At 40.6% G+C, this 18130-nt stretch overlaps 1 protein-coding gene across 8 annotated transcripts in view; it reads right to left on the bottom strand.

Moving 5' to 3' along the window:
* Positions 1-18130, bottom strand: part of lrrn2 (leucine rich repeat neuronal 2) — a 316469-nt gene that overhangs the window by 38330 nt on the left and 260009 nt on the right. The gene's annotated exons all lie outside the window — the stretch shown is intronic.

The raw sequence follows: 18130 nt of genomic DNA on the forward strand, positions 1-18130 counted from the left end.
AGCTGGACGCAAATTTATGGCTGAGATCAGTGCATTATAACAGAAATATATTATTGGCATTAAGTGACTTTTGAGATGTTCTGATATTCTGAAAAATGCCCTCGGGATCACCTCTTGTGATGGTAAGATAAAGAAGAGGCAAAATAATAAAGTGCAAGGCCATGATGAGGTAAATTGTGAGGTCTTGTCGTCCAAGTAGTCCATTCAGCATATTTATTAAAACTAAATTCAGTGCTTTCACTTCAGGAAGTCACCTAGCTGTACTACTCCCTGAGTATAGGCAGAGACTGCAGACTGCAGCACCAGTAGTGAGGACAAAGTAAATCTGGACAAGGGAAGCACAGGAGTGCCTACAGGACTGCTTTGGATCAGTAGACTGGACTGTATTCAGGGATTCATCTTCGAATCTGGATCAGTATGTTGCAGTTGTTACCGACTTCATTAAAACCTGTGTGGATGAGTGTGTGCCTACAAAGACTTAAGGTACATTCCCAAACCAAAAGCCGTGGATGAACCAGGAGATACGTCATCTGCTGAAGGCTAGATCTGCGGCTTTCAAGTCTGTCAACCTAGGCCTGTACCAGAAATCCAGGTATGATTTGCGGAGGGCTATTTCAAGAGCGAAGAGACAATTTTGAACAAGGTTGGAGGTGACATCAGATGCACGGCAACTCTGACAGGGACTGCAAGACGTTACTTCCTACAAAGCAAAACCCAGTAGTATGAATGGCAGTGATGCTTCATAACCAGATGAACTCAATGCCTTTTATGCTCGCTTTGAAAGGGAGAACACAACTACAGCTGTGAAGATCCCTGCTGCACCTGATGACCCTGTGATCTCTGTCTCAGAGGCTGATGTTAGACTGTCTTTAAAGAGAGAGAATCCTTGTAAGGCAGAAGGTCCCGATGGAGTACCTGGTAAGGCTCTGAAAACCTGTGTCAACCAACTAGCAGGAGTATTCAAAGACATTTTCAACCAATCACTGCTACGGGCAAAAGTTCCCACTTGCTTCAACAAGGCAACAATTATACCAGTGCCAAAGAAGAATAATGTGGGCTGCCTTAATGACTATCGGCCGGTTGCACTCACATCGACAGTGATGAAATGCTTTGAGAGGTTAGTTATGAGTAGACTGAACTCCTGCCTCAGCTAGGACCTGGACCCATTGCAATTTGCCAATCACCACAATAGGTCAACGGCATGAGCAATCTCAATGCCTCTCCGCACGGCTTTAGACCACCTGGACAACACAAACACTTACATCAGGATGATGTTCATTGACTATAGCTCAGCATTTATTACTGAGCTATTATTTCCACAATCCTGATTGAGAAGTTGCAAAACCTGGTACTCTGTACCTCCCTCTGCAATGGGATACTCGACTTCTTAACCAGAAGACGACAGTCTGTGTGGATTGGTGATAACATCCTCCTCGCTGACGATCGACACTGGTGCACCTCAGGGGTGTGTGCTTAGCCCACTGCTCTATTCTATATACACATGACAGTGTGGCTACTACAAATTTGCTATGATACAGCCATTGCTGGTAGAATCTCAGGTGGTGACGAAAGGGCATACTGGAGTGAGATTTGCCAACTAGTGGAATGGTGCCGCAGCAACAACCTGGCACACAACAGCAGTAAGATGAAAGAGCTGATTGTGGACTTCAGGAAGGGTAAGACAAAGGAACACATACCAATCCTCATAGATGAATCAGAAGTGGAGAGAGTGAGCAGCTTCAAGTTCGTGGGCATCAAGATCTCTGAGGATCTAACCTGGTCCCAACATATCAATGTAGTCATAAAGAAGGCAAGATAGCGGTCATACTTTATTAGGAGTTTGAAGAGATTTGGCAAGTCAACAAATGCACTCAAAAACTTCTATAGTTGTACTGTGAAGAGCATTCTGCCAGGCTGCATCACTATCTGGTATGGAGGGGCTACTTCACAGGACTGAAAGAAGCTGCAGAAGGTTGCAAATCTAGTCAGCTCCAACTTGGGTACTAGCCTACAAAGCACCCAGGACATCTTTAGGGAGCGGTGCTTCAGAAAGGCAGCCTCCAGCACCCAGGGCATACCCTTTTCTCACTGTTACCATCAGGTAGGAGGTACAGAAGCCTGAAGGCACACACTCGGTGATTCAGGATCTTCCCCTCTGCCATCCAATTCCTAAATGGGCATTGAAGCTTTGGACACTACCTCACTTTTTTAATATACAGTATTTCTCTTTTTGTACATTTTTAAATAATCTATTCAATATATGTAATTGATTCACTTGTTTATTTATTTATTATGATTTATTTTATTTACTATTTTTTTCTGCTAGATTATGTGTTGCATTGAACTGCTGCTGCTAAGTTAACTAATTTCATGTCCCGTGCCGGTGATAATAAAGCTGATTCTGGTTCTGATTCTTGTGAATACTTGCATCTCATTCTCTGTATTACTCATCCAGCATTGGATACCCATGAGGGAAATAAGGATATTGGTTAGGGTAAAAATGGAAAGGAAGGATGTGCAAGGTGAATTATTATCATGCATGGTTTCAAGGCATTTAGTCCAGATGGGAGGCGTTTATCATAATAGAACAGTGCAGCACAGGAATGGGATCTTTGGCCCACAATATTGTGTTGAACTAATTAAACTAATTATTCCTAATTGCACTAATTCCTTCTGTTTGCACATGGTCCATATCCTCCATTCTCTGTAATTTTGTAGGTCTATCTACATTTGTAAGAGCCTCTTACAAGCCCCTGTCATATCTGCCTTCACTATCACCCCTGGAAGCACATTCCAGGCATCCACCACTCACTGTGTAAAACACCTGCCCTGCACATCTTCTTTAGACTTTTCTCCTTGCACCTTAAATGCGTGCATTAGCCGTTTCAACCCTGTGAAAAAGAAACCGAGTGACTGTACCTCCCGTCACTTTTATAAGCTTCTATAAAGTCTCCGCTGCTCCAGAAAATGACTTTCATTTGTGCAATCTCTTCATACTCTAACTATTCTCTAATCCAAGTGGCATCTTGGTAAACCACTTAGGTGCTCTGTCCAAAGCTTTCACATCCTTCTCACAATGGGCAACCAGAATTGAATGCAATACTCCAAATGTGGCAAAACCAGAGTTTTATAAAGTTGCAACATTAACTTCCTGACTCTTGAATCAATAGACCACAAGAGATTCTGCAAATGCTGGAAATCCAGAGTAACACACACAAAATGTTGGAGGGAGACAGCAGGTCAGACAGCATCTACAGAGTGGAACAAATGGTCAACGTTTGAGGCTGAAGGGTCTTGGCCTCCAGGTGGGGGGGGGGTGTTTGTGTGTGTGTGTGTGTGTGTGTGTGTGTTACTCTTAAATTCAATGCCTTGACTAATACAGGCAAGCAAACCATTTTTATCACCCTAATTTTTTGCACAGCTTTTTAAAGCAGAGGTTGATATGTTCTTGATTAGGAAGGGCATCAAAGGTTATGGGAAGAAGGCAGGAGAATAGGATTGAGAAAGATATCAGCCATGATGGAATGGCACAGCAGACTTGATGAGCCACATGGCCCATTTCTGCTCCTCTGTCTTATGGTTTAAGGCTCGGGTTGCTAAGAAAGAAAAGAATGGAGAAAGAAAATTTTCTCATCATAAATTTTCAATCCTCCCTGAATATAATATAGTACTAGTGGCCTCCAGGTGCTCTGGTTTCCTCCCACATTCCAAAGACCTACTGGTTAGTAAGTTAATTAGTCATAGTGTGTTGGCGTGTGGCCAAGTGGTTAAGGCATTGGTCCAGTGATCAGAAGGTTGCTAGTTTGAGCCTCAGTTAAGGTAGTGTGTTGTGTCCTTGAGCAAGGCACTTAACCACACATACCGGTGCTGGCCCTTTCCCTTCCCTTGGACAACATCGGTGGTGTGGAGAGGGGAGACTCCCAGCATGGGCAACTGCCAGTCTCCCATACAACCCTGTCCAGGCACAAATCCATGGTCTCGTGAGACTAACAAGCCTATTAGTCATAGTAGATCATCCTGTGATTAGACTGGGATTAAACAGGTGGGTTGTTGGGTGGAGTGGCTCGTTGGGCCAGAAGGGCCTGTTCCACGTTGTATCTCTAAATAAATAATAATAAAAGATAAACAGATGACAAACAAGTTAGTCAGTCTAATGTCACTAGGAGGAAAACTATACAGTACTGTGCAGAAGTCTGAGGCCTTTGCACAGTACTTTAGTAATTTTATTTATTGCTGCCACAAAAAAAAAATCATGACATATGTGAGTGATGCTTTTTTCAGTACTTTAGTGGTAAAGGAAAAGTCAAGGAGGAAGTTAAGCGTATTATGAATAATAGTGGGGTGATAAATTATGCAGAGAAGGACATAGCGGATGCTCTTAACTCATATTTTGCTGAAGTATTTACCCACGAAGATGTCAGCAATATGCCAGTAAGTGCAGAGAAAAATAAGGTTGTACTAAGTGACAGAGATCTTAGGAGGTGAGGTCCTGCTTCAGCTGAAAAGACTGAAAGTTAATAAATCTGCAAGGCCAGACAACATATATCCAAGGGTACATAAAGAGGTCTATGGATATATATGCAAACCCCTAAAATATACTTTTTAAAAGTCAGTGAAGACTGATGAAATCCCTAAGGACTGGAAAAGGGCTAATGCTGTCCGAGTATACAAGAAGGGTGACCACACTTATTCCGGTAACTATAGACCAGTAAGCTTAACATGTATCGTAGGTAAGATAATGGAAACATTAATAAACAATGAGTTGGAAAAGCAACTGATAAGAACAGGCATGTTAGCAGCAAGTCAGCATGGCTTCATAAAGGAAAAATCATGTTTCACTAATATGCTGAAATTCTATGAAAGAGGCAATTAAAATCTATGATAACAATATCATTTACTTGGACATTCAGAAGGTGTCTGACAAGGTACCCCACAAGAGGTTAATAATCAAATTACAGGAGATAGGGACTCAGGGTATGGTGTGTGAATGGCTGTAGAATTGGCTTAAAAAATAGAAAGCAACAAGTTATGGTGCGAGGATAATTTTCACACCTAGAAGATGTTAAAATTGGGGTTCCACAGGGATTGGTTTTGGGACCACTGCTGTTTTTAATTTACATTAATGATTTGGATAAGCACATAACAAATAAACTAGTAAAGTTTGCTGATATAATAAGTTTAGGGGGATGGGCTCATAACATTCAGATAGCAGAATCAATAGTTAGATCTAAACAAAACCCAGATGTGGGCAGATAAATAGCAGGTGAAATTTAATGTAAGGACTGTAAATGTAAAATATTACATATAGGAAGTAGAAATATTAGACATAAATATATAATGGGGGGGGGGGGGGTCTTGAGTTAGAAAGTGCATTGTATGAGAAGGATTTGAGCATCCTGGCAGACTCATCACTATCAACATCTACACACTGCACAGTAGGGTAACAGAATGTTGGGCTATATAATGCGCTCAGTGGAGTTCAAGTCCAGAGATGTTCTCATTAGGCTGTGTAATGTGCTTGTGAGGTCACACTTTGAATACAGTGTACAGCTTTGGTCTCCATATATTGTGAGGAATGTGAAGGCACTGGAGAGGATTCCGAGAAGGGTGCTGAGACTCATCCCTGGTCTGCAGGGCACAAGCTACGAAGCAAGATTGAAATTAAATCTTTTTTAGTCAAGTAGACATAGAATGAGGGGAGACACGATAAAAGTGCTTAAAATCATTAAGGATATAAGCAAGATGGATGCCAGCTTCTACTTCAAAATTAAACCATCAACGAGGACATGGGGGCATAGTTGGACTGGTTAAAGGGAGATTTCAGACTGACATCAGGAAGCATTTCTTTACACTGTGAGTTGTGGACATGTGGAACAAACAACCTAGTTGTTTAGTTGAGAGTAGTGCCTTAGAGACTTTCAAATCTAAACTCGACAGTTATTTCAACACACTATGTGAATAGGAATTTGGCAAGCTTTGTTCTATGTTCTAGTGATAAACCTGATTCTGATAATAGGTCTCTATTGTGGACTGAGAGTGGGAAGGGGGCAGGGAGAAGGGAATCATGGTTGGGAAAAGGGGAAGGGAGAGGGGAGGGAGCAGGAAGAACCAGAGAGACATTCTGTAATAATCAATAAACCAATTGCTTGGAATCAGATTATGCCTCAGGGCTGGGTGTGTCTGTACACCCCCCCCCCCCACACCTGTCCCACACCCCTTCTGCAGAGCTCCAACCTCAGCATTTCCAAAATCATTTAGCAGATTTACAAACTCTCTCTATGCTCCACTTTGACAAATACAAAACTGTTTGAAAGACTTGGGCATCCTAGCTATATACAGTGTATGTACCTAAAATTTTTACCCTGTACTTATAAGAGGCTCCAAGCAAGGACAAAATTAATATTTGCTTGGTGAAACACAATTTCATAAAGAACAATGAGAATGGATTTGTTTAAGGTAAATTATGTCTGACTAGCTTGATTGAGTCCTTTGAAAGAATAATTGTGAGTGTTTGATACGGTAAATGTATATTTGGACTTCTAAAATTGCTTTTGATAATAGTCTTATCTGGAAGGTAGGAGTACAAAGTATAAAAAAAGACAATGGGTAATAATTGGCTGAGGGAAAAGAGGCAGAGAGTAATGGTGTACAGAGATTCTTGTGATTGGAGATACATACATATTGGGGTTTACACTCAGGATCTGTATTAGGAAATTACTTTTCTCGTTAACTGGAATTAGTTTGCCTTAGGTTTGCGGATGGTACAATTTTGAAGTTCGCTGATGAAACAAATTAATAGTGTAAGAAACAGTGAGTATTACAGGAGGTTTCAGGAAGAGGTGGGCAAACCATAATGAGCAGAAGTATAGCACATTCATTTAAATTTGAGTTTAAAGTCAGATACTTCAGAAGGGAAAAATACGCGGGGAGAATCTGGAACTATTTTGAAAGAAACATGTGGGAGTGTAAGCCCAGAGGATTCATACATATTCACAAGTCTGAAGGTGGAAGAGCAGGTTTACGCAGCTTAAGAATGCGCATTGGATTTACGGCTTTGCAAATAAGGACACTAATACAATAGGGAAAAAATATTTTTACTAAACCTTTAGCAGCACTCAGAAGGTTGTGAGAGTGTGGAATGAGCTGCCAGCGCAAGTGGTGAATGCAAACTCGATTTCAACGTTTGAGAAGTTTGGATAGGTAGACTGATGGTATGGATATGGATGGTTATGGGCCCGGTGCATGTTGATGGAACTAGCTAGTTTAAGTGGCTCGGCATGGGAAAGACCATGGGCCAAGTAGCTTGTTCCTGCACTATACTTTTCTATGACTATGATTAACAAACTTTCAGAAGAATGGAAGATTCAGGGTTTTTTTCCGAAGGTAATAATAATGATGAGGAATGCCAATAATATGGGGAGTCGGGAGATGTTATGATTGTTTTTGGATCACAGATGAGTAGACCGAAGGGACACAAGAAATTTGGGGTGACTAAGCGAGGAAACTACTACTTCTGCCACTGGGGTCCAAGGAATTTCAAAAGCACCAGCTGAGATTTTTGTTTCACACAAATTCTAAAATATACACACTGCAAAATTGTCACAAGCAGCTTCCATGGGAGTATTCCCACAACCAATGATCTCACTTAAAGTACTCTTTATCTTGTTATTTGATATCTTTGTTATTTATAGCTATTTATTTATATTTTCATTTGCATATTTTGTTGTCTTCACTCCTCTTGATCTTTCATTGATGCTGTTATAGTTATAATTCTATATATTTGCTCTCACTGTAAAAATTACTTTGAACTTTCACAAAGCAATTAGATATACACAGATTAAAAACCAATTGACAGTTTTTTGGGAAAATGCTAGGATTTAGGACTAAATTGCTTAGCATCCAAATAGCTGATCCCTGTGCTAAAAAGCCCTATGATTCTACCTGGAAATGAGTGAAATTTCGACTCGCAGAAAGGAGTTTGTATGTTCTCCCCCGTATGTGACCACATGGGTTTCCTCTCGGTGCTCCAGTTTTCTCCCACGTTCCTAAGACACATGGTTAGGGTTAATGAATCACTTGTTTGGCACTGAAAGCATGGCAGCACTTTTGGGCTGCCCCCAGGGCAATCCTCGCTGATTGGATTTGACAGAGATGATGCATTTCACTATATGTTTTGATGTACATGTGACAAATAAATTCTTCAAATTTGACAGGGGTGACTGTTTAACCATCAGGGATCAACTAAATGAACCTGATCCTTTTGCTCACCTTTTACATTTACATTTATTTATTTTCCAGAGTTGGTCACTGGGGAGTACTAGAGAGCGAGGACCCTGGACCACATTCATCACTTCAGATCCCCACAACCATTGTAATACACACAAAACACGTATGTAATTGTTGTTTCGATTCTATAGCTCAGGGTTATTTCTTCCTTTTAACGTTTTCAGTCCATTAGGCAGTGATAAGGGGAGATTGAAAATAATTTTTATAAATTACTTATAAATAGCTCTTAGGAAGAGTCTGAGACAGACCTTTATTGAGGAAATTTAGGCCATTAACTTTCCTTAGGCTCCAGTGATGAGATCACAACCTTGTGTTGTTCAAGGTTTACCAAGCAGTGCAGAAAACGCACATAGAATTATTACAGTGCTTCCATAATTTGAGGCATTACACTAGGATTGCCTAAACTCCAGGACTTTCCCGGAATTGCAAGCAATTGAAATCCGAGCCAAGTTTTTTGCTTTGAGCACAAGTACCACATGTGGTATGAAAAACTTGCAGCAGTGCAGTAGCATCACAGACACTTAACATCGTTGATGAAACGTTCACAAAAGGTAGGCAGAGATTGTGGTTAGTTCCAGGACTCTGTTGTGAAGAATCCAGCAGGAAGATCAGCGAGATTTAAAAATATATTGCAGCCAACGTTCCCTCTTAGGAGTAAGCGTGCATGTGCACACATATTTTTTGCTACCAGCGCACAAAGGAATTTAAACTGTGCACAAAAGGTCGTCACCTCCGAGCCTGTTGGCATGTTAAGTATGTTTCATGATCATACACAAGCACGTTTCCCTTTTGGTTTCTGATGTGGATGGTGTTGACAATGCAGAGTTTGCTATGATTTGTCTGCAGATTTTAGAACTGGCTTGTTTATACTGTTTTTATTGAAGAAATTACTCAGTGCGCACATGCTGCTGTCACTGTGCAAAAAATTGCACAACACAAGATTTTTGTGCACACTGGTCACTACAAATTAGAGGGAATATTGACTGCAGCAGAACTTTAAATCAATCTTAAAGGCACTAATACACAAAATAATATATTTTCAATGTACTCACCCCTGAAATTTGGCTCCATTGACTACTTGTTTCAGAAGCAGAGATCAATGTGCATAAATTAAAACCATGCACTTAGCGTGAACAACAGGCTATCAATTTCATTTTCACACTATTGTGGGTTTTCTTAGGACTCTTATTTATTGATTTTTAAAAAAAGCTGTTCAACTAACAACCAAGGATCGTGCAATTGGTCCTTAGCAGTCTGTTTGCTTTCCAGTGGAGATGGGAAAATGGTCAGCAGCGTGATTATTGTCCTTGGCATCAAGTGTCAGGAGCGTGGGGTTGGCTAGGGATTGTGAGATCATCATCCAGTCAGAGCCGGCAATATCAGTGCAAGGTGGTATAGCCCCAAGACAAAGCAATTCTGAACCACAAAAAGTCACGTTAGGATGGGCTAGTTTGACAGATTACTTCTCCACAATAAATACCCCACCCTACCTCCCAGCCACAGAAGTCCTACTGTCAGATTGTTTAAACTAATTTCCAATCTACAGCAGGAGATTGAAAAGAAATAAAAAAGTTAGACTTTATTGATTTTCATTCTCTATCCTAATGGCCCCAATCATATTTCTACTGCTCCTTCCTGTAAAGCTTAACCAGGCTCATTGTTAAATGCAAATTAACAACCATTTGCTATTATTTCCAGTTCTCCTTGACCCATTTTTAAAATATTTTCTTATTGCAACTTTTGCTTTGCAATATTTGATCCCTTTTGTCATTTGTGCATTTCCGTCTTTACCCTTTGATGTAACTTTTATTCTTTTTTCTTTATTTATTTATAATCTTGATTTCTGATTTTTTCCACTCATCTCAGCACCCCCTCAAAACTAATCAATAAGGTTCAAGACCCTGGCCTCAATAACTTTGTGTGCAATTGGATTCCCAACTTCCTCACTTGCAGATCTGTCAGTTCAGATTGGCAACGACATCTCCTCCAGAATCAGTGTCAACACAGGTGCACCACAAGGCTGTGTGCTTAGCCCCCTGCTCTACTCGCTTTATACTTATGACTGTATAGCTAAGCAGTGCTCAAATGCCTTATTCAAGTTTGCTGATGACACCACTCATGTTGGCTGACTCAAAGGTGGTGATGAATCAGCATATAGAAGGGAGATTGAAAATCTGGCTGAGTGGTTCCACAACAACATCCTCTCACACAATGTCAAGAAGATCAAGGAGCTGATTGTTGACTTCAGGAAGAGAAAACCAGAAGTGCATGGGATCAGGGGTGGAGAAGGTCAGCAACTTTAAATTCCTCAGTGTTATCATTTCAGAAGATCTGCGCTGGGGCCCAGCACATATGAATAATTATGAAGAAAGCACAGCAGTGTCTCTACTTCCTTAAAAGTTTGCGAAGATTCGGCATGACATCTAAAACCTTGACAAACTTCTATATAAATGTGGTGGAGAGTATATTGACTGGCTGCATCACAGTCTGGTGTTAAAGCACCAATGCCCATGAGCAGAATATCCTACAAACAGTAGTGGATATGGCCCAGTCCATCATGGGTAAAGCCCTCCCCAACATTGAGCCCATCTACACAGACAGCACTGTTGCAAGAAGCCAGTATCGATCACTAAGCATCCCATGCTGTCTTCTCACTTCTGCCATTATGAAGGAACCTCAGAACCCATACCACCAGTTCAGGAACAGTTATTGTCCCTCAACCATCAGGCTCTTAAACCAGTGGGGATAACTTCACTCACTCCATCACTGAACTTCTCCCATAACCTATGGACTCGCTTTCAAGGGCTCTTTATCTCAAGTTCTTGAGATCTATTGCTTATTTGTTTACTATTATTATTTATATTTTTCTTTTGTACTTGCACAGTTTGTAGCCTTTTGCACATTGGTAGTTTCCTCATCCTGTTGGGTGTGGTCTTTCATTGATTCTATTATGCTTTTTGGATTTACTGTGTATGCTTAAGACAAGTCTCGGCATTGTATATGGTGACATATATGTACTTTAGTAATAAATTTACTTTGAACTTCTCCAGCTTCTCTTCCCCCTCCTGACCCCTTTCCCCAATAGCATGTTTTTTTTTATGTATAACCCATGGTATTTCCATTTTTGGTCATTTTTCTGAAACACATGGATTGCTTTTCGATTCCAGACAGATCGTCTGACCATGGTTTTCAGAACTTGTTGGCATTTACAATTTACCATTGACAAGAGTCTTGTTTTCCCCTGCTAAGGACTAGATAATAGAGTGTTCTTTCATCTGGTAGTAGAGAGCCAGAGACTCGGCAGAAGGCCTTTTAGGCTATAAGACATACGTAGGAGGAGAATTTGGCCATTTGGCCCATTGAGTCTGCTCTGTCATTCCATCATAGCTGATTTTTTTTATCCCCCTCAACCCCATTCTACTGCCTTCTTCCCACAAACTTTGACACTCCTCCCAATCAAAAACCTATCAACCTCCATCTTAATTATACTCAATGATGGCCTCCACAGCTGTCCATGGCAATGAATTCCACAGATTCAGCACTGTCTGGCTAAAGAAGTTCCTCTTCATCTCTGCTGTAAAGAGACATCTTTGTATTATGAGTCTGTGCCCTCTGGTCCTAGACTCCTGCACTATAGGAAACATCCTCTCCATGTCCACTCTATCTAGGCTTTTCAAAATTCAATGAGGTCCCTCTCTTCTTCTATTCTCCAGGTACTGCAGGCCCAGAGCCATCAAAGACTCCTCATACTTTAACCCTTTCATTCCCAGAACCTCCATTGGACCCTATTGGATGCCAGCACATCCTTTCCTAGACAAGGTGCCCAAAACTGCCCAGCATATTTCAAGTGTGGTCTGACCAATGCCTTATGAAGATTTACTTTTTTTTAACTTTTATGTAATCATCTACACCAGGAGTTTTTAAGAGCCAAGTTCACGGACCCCAGGTTGGGAACCCTTGATATACATAGAGGCTTATGAATTTCAATTAGTATATTCATTACTAGGATTGCTGGCACTGAAACAATAAAGCTATATTCAAACAAGATGGAAAATGATGACAAGTTCAGCCATGATCTTATGGAATGGAGGACGTGATCTTACCTCCTTACATCCTCTTGTTCCCTTCTCACATCACATGTTGACTAATACCAGTACAAGAACATAGTTATGTGAAGCTTACTGGCTTCCCCCAACAGACCCTTAGATTGTGTTGGTTGTTAATGCAAATAACGCATTTCATTGTACGCTTCGATGTACATGTGATAAATAAATAAATAAATCGGACTCTTAAACATAACTGGCTTTGGAGAACTCTTAAAGGAAGGAAACACTTTCATTTATGTATAATTTTGTGAAATTGTATAGATGCTACTGTGCCTGTGTTATTGGAGATACGACTGAACATGAAGAGTCTGAGTATTTCAGTGTCCATCTTGGTATTAGAATTCATATTGAGAGCCATAGGTTAATGGGCTCAAACTCTATTCCACGTGCATGAGCATCAAATAGAGTGTGACATTCCCAGCACAGCAGTGAGTAACCTCTATGCTTCCTGAGGTGATGAGAAAAGTAACACGGAATTATTTCAAATGAGTTAATCATTGGTAGGCCAGCTGATATTTATCTCTCAATTTAATATCACTAAAGCAGTTTTTTTTTGTTCTCTGACACACTGTTAAACATAAAAAGAATTTTTTTTTTGAAGCTCATATCCCTGCATCTGAATGTCAGTGTAGATTGAAGTGTGATGCACAAGTGTGTAAGAAATCGGAGTTTAAGTTTCACATTGGCATTTATGGACAAATTAACACTTCGTATCTTGTAATTGTAACTCCACCCAAGCCCGGTTGCTAAAGGAGGAGGGCAAGCACCCCATCCCATAAAAATTCAGAGCTATAGAAACTCCTATTACGAATGTGCCACAACTCTGAGGGGCCGAAGGGTACAAAGTAGCCCCCTCCTTCTTGAGAATCGCAAGATCGCTATTAATTCCGGTCTGGGACCCAGGAAATGAGAGAGAGACACGCAGAATCATCAAGGTTTGGAATGCGTCCTGGGCCTCCGAAAGACAAAACCATGGATAACGGCCATTGTCTCTTGGAGACGGAATTGTGTATTGAGTACTGTACTATTCATTGAAGCCCTCAGGGAATGAACAGAGTGGGCTGGTTGAGGGATGCATCATCCCAACCTGATTGACATCTGAGACCCTGTGAGTAAGGATAAAAGAGGGTCTGGGGAACAACCCCTTTAGACGCACCAGGAGAAACACTAGAAATCCCGTGACGGCGTTTAATAGCGACAGCCGGTGGGGGGCCTGCGTGTGTCCTTTTCCATTTGCTTCGGAATTGGTGGGCCTTACCATGGAAGAACGGCTTTAGCTAAAAGGAGACACCACCACCAACGACATTTCAAAGGATCGACATCATAAAAAGGAAAAACTGGCAAGTTCTAAAAATCCGTCTCTCTCCAACCAAAAGCTGCAGCCTGAATGAACTTGAGTGACTTTTATATTTCCATCGGACAATACATTATCCCCTAGACAACGATAGAGCTATTTCTTATTGATTATTATACCCGCACCTTTTGATCTAGTATTGACGACGTATAGTATCTGTATGTTTGCGTTGATATTATTTTTGTGTATTTTTACCATTAAATACTGTTAAAATAGTACCATCAGACTTCAACGGACCTCTCTATCTTTGCTGGTAAGTGACCCAGTTATGGGGTTCGTAACACTCCAAAAGGCCCCAGAAGCTCCAAAGGCCTCATTCCTGGAAGAGGAAGGATCTTCACCTAGAATATGTATGGAGTGTAGTGAACACAGAAACCACAGGGCCAATCAAACTTCCATCAGCCAAGGACAGAGGACTCTGTTGGGCTGCTGACTGTGTCCTATGCCCCAATTATAAGACTATTTGAGGAGAATAATCTTATAGTTGTGATTATATTTAAAGTATTTCATTGGTAGTAAAGCAATATGGAATATTCTGAGGCTGTAGAATCTTATATTGAAAGATGACTTTCCTGAAAAGGGATGTTGAGAACCAGAAATATATGTTATAAGCAAAGGTTATGGTTTGGGGCATCATGTCCTTCAAATAAAGTCTTCTGTTTATTTACCTTCTAAATAGTTACATATTGGTTACAAAGAACAGAAAAAGAACCTCTGGGGTGTACTTAATTTGAACTTTTCCCTGTTTGCTCTTTTTTTTTCACTTCATGAAATCCCTTAGGATCTTCTCCTTTGTTAACTGCAAGTTGTTACAGTGTTGGTTCCTGTTAGTCAAATGTTTTCTGGCATCTCAACCATGTCAGTGAACTACAGTGTGGTCAGACTATTCTGACCTGACCCTTGTAAAGTTTATCATCCATTATCCATGACATCTGACAGGCTGAAGATGCGAAGCAGGAACTTTGTCTATTCTTCCCCAAATTTACAGCTTCTGACTTGCCATTCCAGCTGAGCTTGTCTTGCTCATGCCTGAAATCAAAGCAGGATGGAAATAAAGACCAGTGGAAATAGTTTCAACAGAAGGGAACTGTGCATATGGTTAAAAAATAAAATAATTACAGGTTGGGTCAGAGAGCTGGCATGAACATGATGGGTACAATGGTCTTATTCTGTACAGTATGTAATGTTCTACTGATGGTGTGGCCTAAAGCTGGGACATTATATGACATTTTACAGAGCAAAAGAGAAAGCTGGAGAAGTTTATGGAGAAGAATGTTGAGTTGAGGTTGAATATCCTGCCATCAATGTTGGACAGAGATATAAGGAGGGGAGATAAAGAAAATCGAGAACAGGAAAGTTCCATTGTGCCCACAACCTTCTCTGCCATCTTCAAGATGCTGTGGCTCAAGTAAGTGGCATCCATCATCAAAGATCTTCACCATCTGGGACTTGCCTTCTTCATCTGACTACCATGAGGGAGTAAGGACAGGAGTCTGAAGACCCACACTCAATGCTTCTTCCCCTCATCCATCAGATTTCTGAACTGTCCATAAATTCATGAACTCTACCCCGTTATTCATCTTTTGCCCTATTTATTTGTTTTTTGGGTGGCGGGGTGGAGGTTTGTCTCTACCAAAAGAGGTGTAATGTGCTCCTTTCCTCCGCTAGCCTGCACGTCACCCTTGGGCAAGGTGCTTAGCCCCCCAGTCAGGGTCGTGTGAAGCCATGGGAACAGGTGGTGGATGGTCGTATGAGCAGCTGGTACATAAAGCTAGTCCTGGTTTATTACCACTGACGTCAGGCAGACAATCTCTGAGAAGTATTGATAATGACTGGGGTTACCTGTCTCCTAAAGACACTGTTCAGAAGAGGGCAATGGCAAAGTACTTCTGTCAAAAAATTTATCAAGAACAATCATGGTCATGGAAAGACTACAACTGCCCACGTCATATGACATGGCACACAATGAACAAACAATTTATTTTATAATTTATTACAATTTAATGTTTTCAAATGTGCTGCTGTACACAGAACAACAAATGCCACAACACACACAAAATGCTGAAGGAACTCAGCAGGTCAGGCATCATCTAAGGAAATAAATTTCAAGCCAAAACCATTCATCACAACATACAGTACGTCTGTGATAATAAACCTGATTCTGATTTCCCTTTCGTAAGGAGCGGGTGAAGTTGTGTTGGGAATAAACATGATATAAGTAAGCCATTATGTGTGAGGAAAATATTTATATATTCTTGTCTGACTGATGGACTTTGTGCTGGGACAGTGTGATAATATTTGTTAAGATGTTCTGGAGTTATGCAATATAGCAAATATTAATTTCAACTGCAACTAGCCTTCAGATCTGAAGGTGGACTGTAGATTGAGTTTAAAATGCAGCTCAGAACAATGGTCTTCCTGGAACTGCAAACTGGGGTTGGTTTCAAACCAGGAAACATGCATTCAGCTGAGATGTCTGCACATGGATGAATGTAGCTCAGAAACAGAGCTGATTAACATGCTGGAGCATAGATCTAGGTGTTTGAAATTTTGTGCAACACAAAGGAATCATTATGAATGCATTGTAACTGTAGAAATTGTCCTGTTGATACCTTTGTTCTTTAACATATTGGGCCAGGAGACCACAACTTCTAAGAATGTCTCCAGTATGATGCCTGCTTGTTTTGCTGAGGAAAGACTTCTATATCCACCAGCTTCAGTGTACCTCCGGTGACTTTGTTCACTGCCACAGCGATATTCACAAATGCACCCAATTGCTCAGCGAGTCTGTGCCTGCACAATTCTAACAGTGTAGCTCCTCCAGCTGTGTCCCCTAACAACAGGCTCCACATATGGTGCTTTCTGCCATATGCAGCAATTAGCTTTGATTTTTCCCTTTTGTTTCACAGCTCGATTTCCTAAACCTATCACAAAATTTAATCCAATTTCAGATGTAACAGAAAAACAAATAATTTAAAACACAAGTTAAATTAACAAATTTTACAAGGCATTAACTTATCAAGCAGCTGTTCATATAAATAATTTGATAGTCGATATAAGGTACTTTAGAAAAGGATGTTCTTTCTGTAGAATGTAGGACTAATCTTGTAAGAACTAATATGATGTTAATTTTTGATCTTGATTGTTTAATGGACAGTATAGAACCAGCTATTTTGAGTATCATACATCAAAATCCATCATCCCTGTCAGACAATGTGAATTAATACTTATGCCACTCTTTCTCATTTTGATTTCCTCTCAGCTTTCTTATCATTCTGTATTTTGGGAATTCATCATTTTTAAGAAATACTGTTCTCGATCTTTATTCTACTGCATTGTTCCTTACACTTTACATACTTTTTTTCTGTCTTTTCATTGATCTTTCAATATTTTCATTAAGGAATTATTAACAATGTAATATAATTTAATAAAAGATAACAAGGAAAAATAGTGACAGCTGAATTATAACTTCATGAATAATGAATACTAATATTTGCTCAGTTGATAGAACTCTTGCCTTTGAGTAAGAGGACTACAAGTTCAAGTTTACTCCAGAGACTAAGGCTGAAAGAAAGTTGGCTGACTCTGCCAATATCATATTGAGGGAGGTGCTATCTTTAGAATGTGGCATGAAAGCTCTCTAAGATGGCCTTGCGGATCCTCACAGAAAGTTTTCAAGGGAAAGCTGAAGAGTTAGTCTTATTATCTGTTCAATATGTATTTCTTAATCAACATCAAAGTTCAAAGTACATTTATTATCTAGGTATGGATGCATTTTGCAACCTTGAGATTTGTCTCCTTACAGGCAGTCACAAAACAAAGGAACTTTAAAAGAACCCATTTTAAAGAGAAGAAGTCAGACAAACACCCAAACACAGTTGCGAAGCCAGGCATCACTGCAGCTGGAGCAGGCCACAGCTTTAGCTCAGTGCCGAGCTGAGTAAATGCTGCGGGGCAGCCAGCAGAACCAGCCTCACCTCACCTCCAGTTTCAACACCCTGACCTTTTCAATCTGACCCGGTGCTTGAGTCGTCCAAACATCAGGTCGTTCTTCGCTCTTGGAATGTTCTGAGGCCTGAACCCCGCTGCCAGGATTCAGCCTGTACCCGACCTTTTCAATTCAGCTTGGCTCTCAAATCGATCAGACGTTGGGACTTTTCTCCCTCTCGGGGACATCATGACTTTGATTCAACCCTGTACCCTCCTTTGCTTGCCTCAACCATACCTTCCCTGTGCCTCCGCTCACCTCAGCATTCCTCAACTATTTCTCACCTGTTATTCTGCCTTTGCCACTGCTCACATCGTTAGCATTGTTAGCATTGATTGTTCTTAATAAAGTGATATTAATGAGGGATTTTGTAGTTTTCTTTGTTTTGGTTTTTGC

Source organism: Hypanus sabinus, chromosome 25, assembly GCF_030144855.1.
Source record: "Hypanus sabinus isolate sHypSab1 chromosome 25, sHypSab1.hap1, whole genome shotgun sequence".
Taxonomy (NCBI): Eukaryota; Metazoa; Chordata; class Chondrichthyes; order Myliobatiformes; family Dasyatidae; genus Hypanus; species Hypanus sabinus.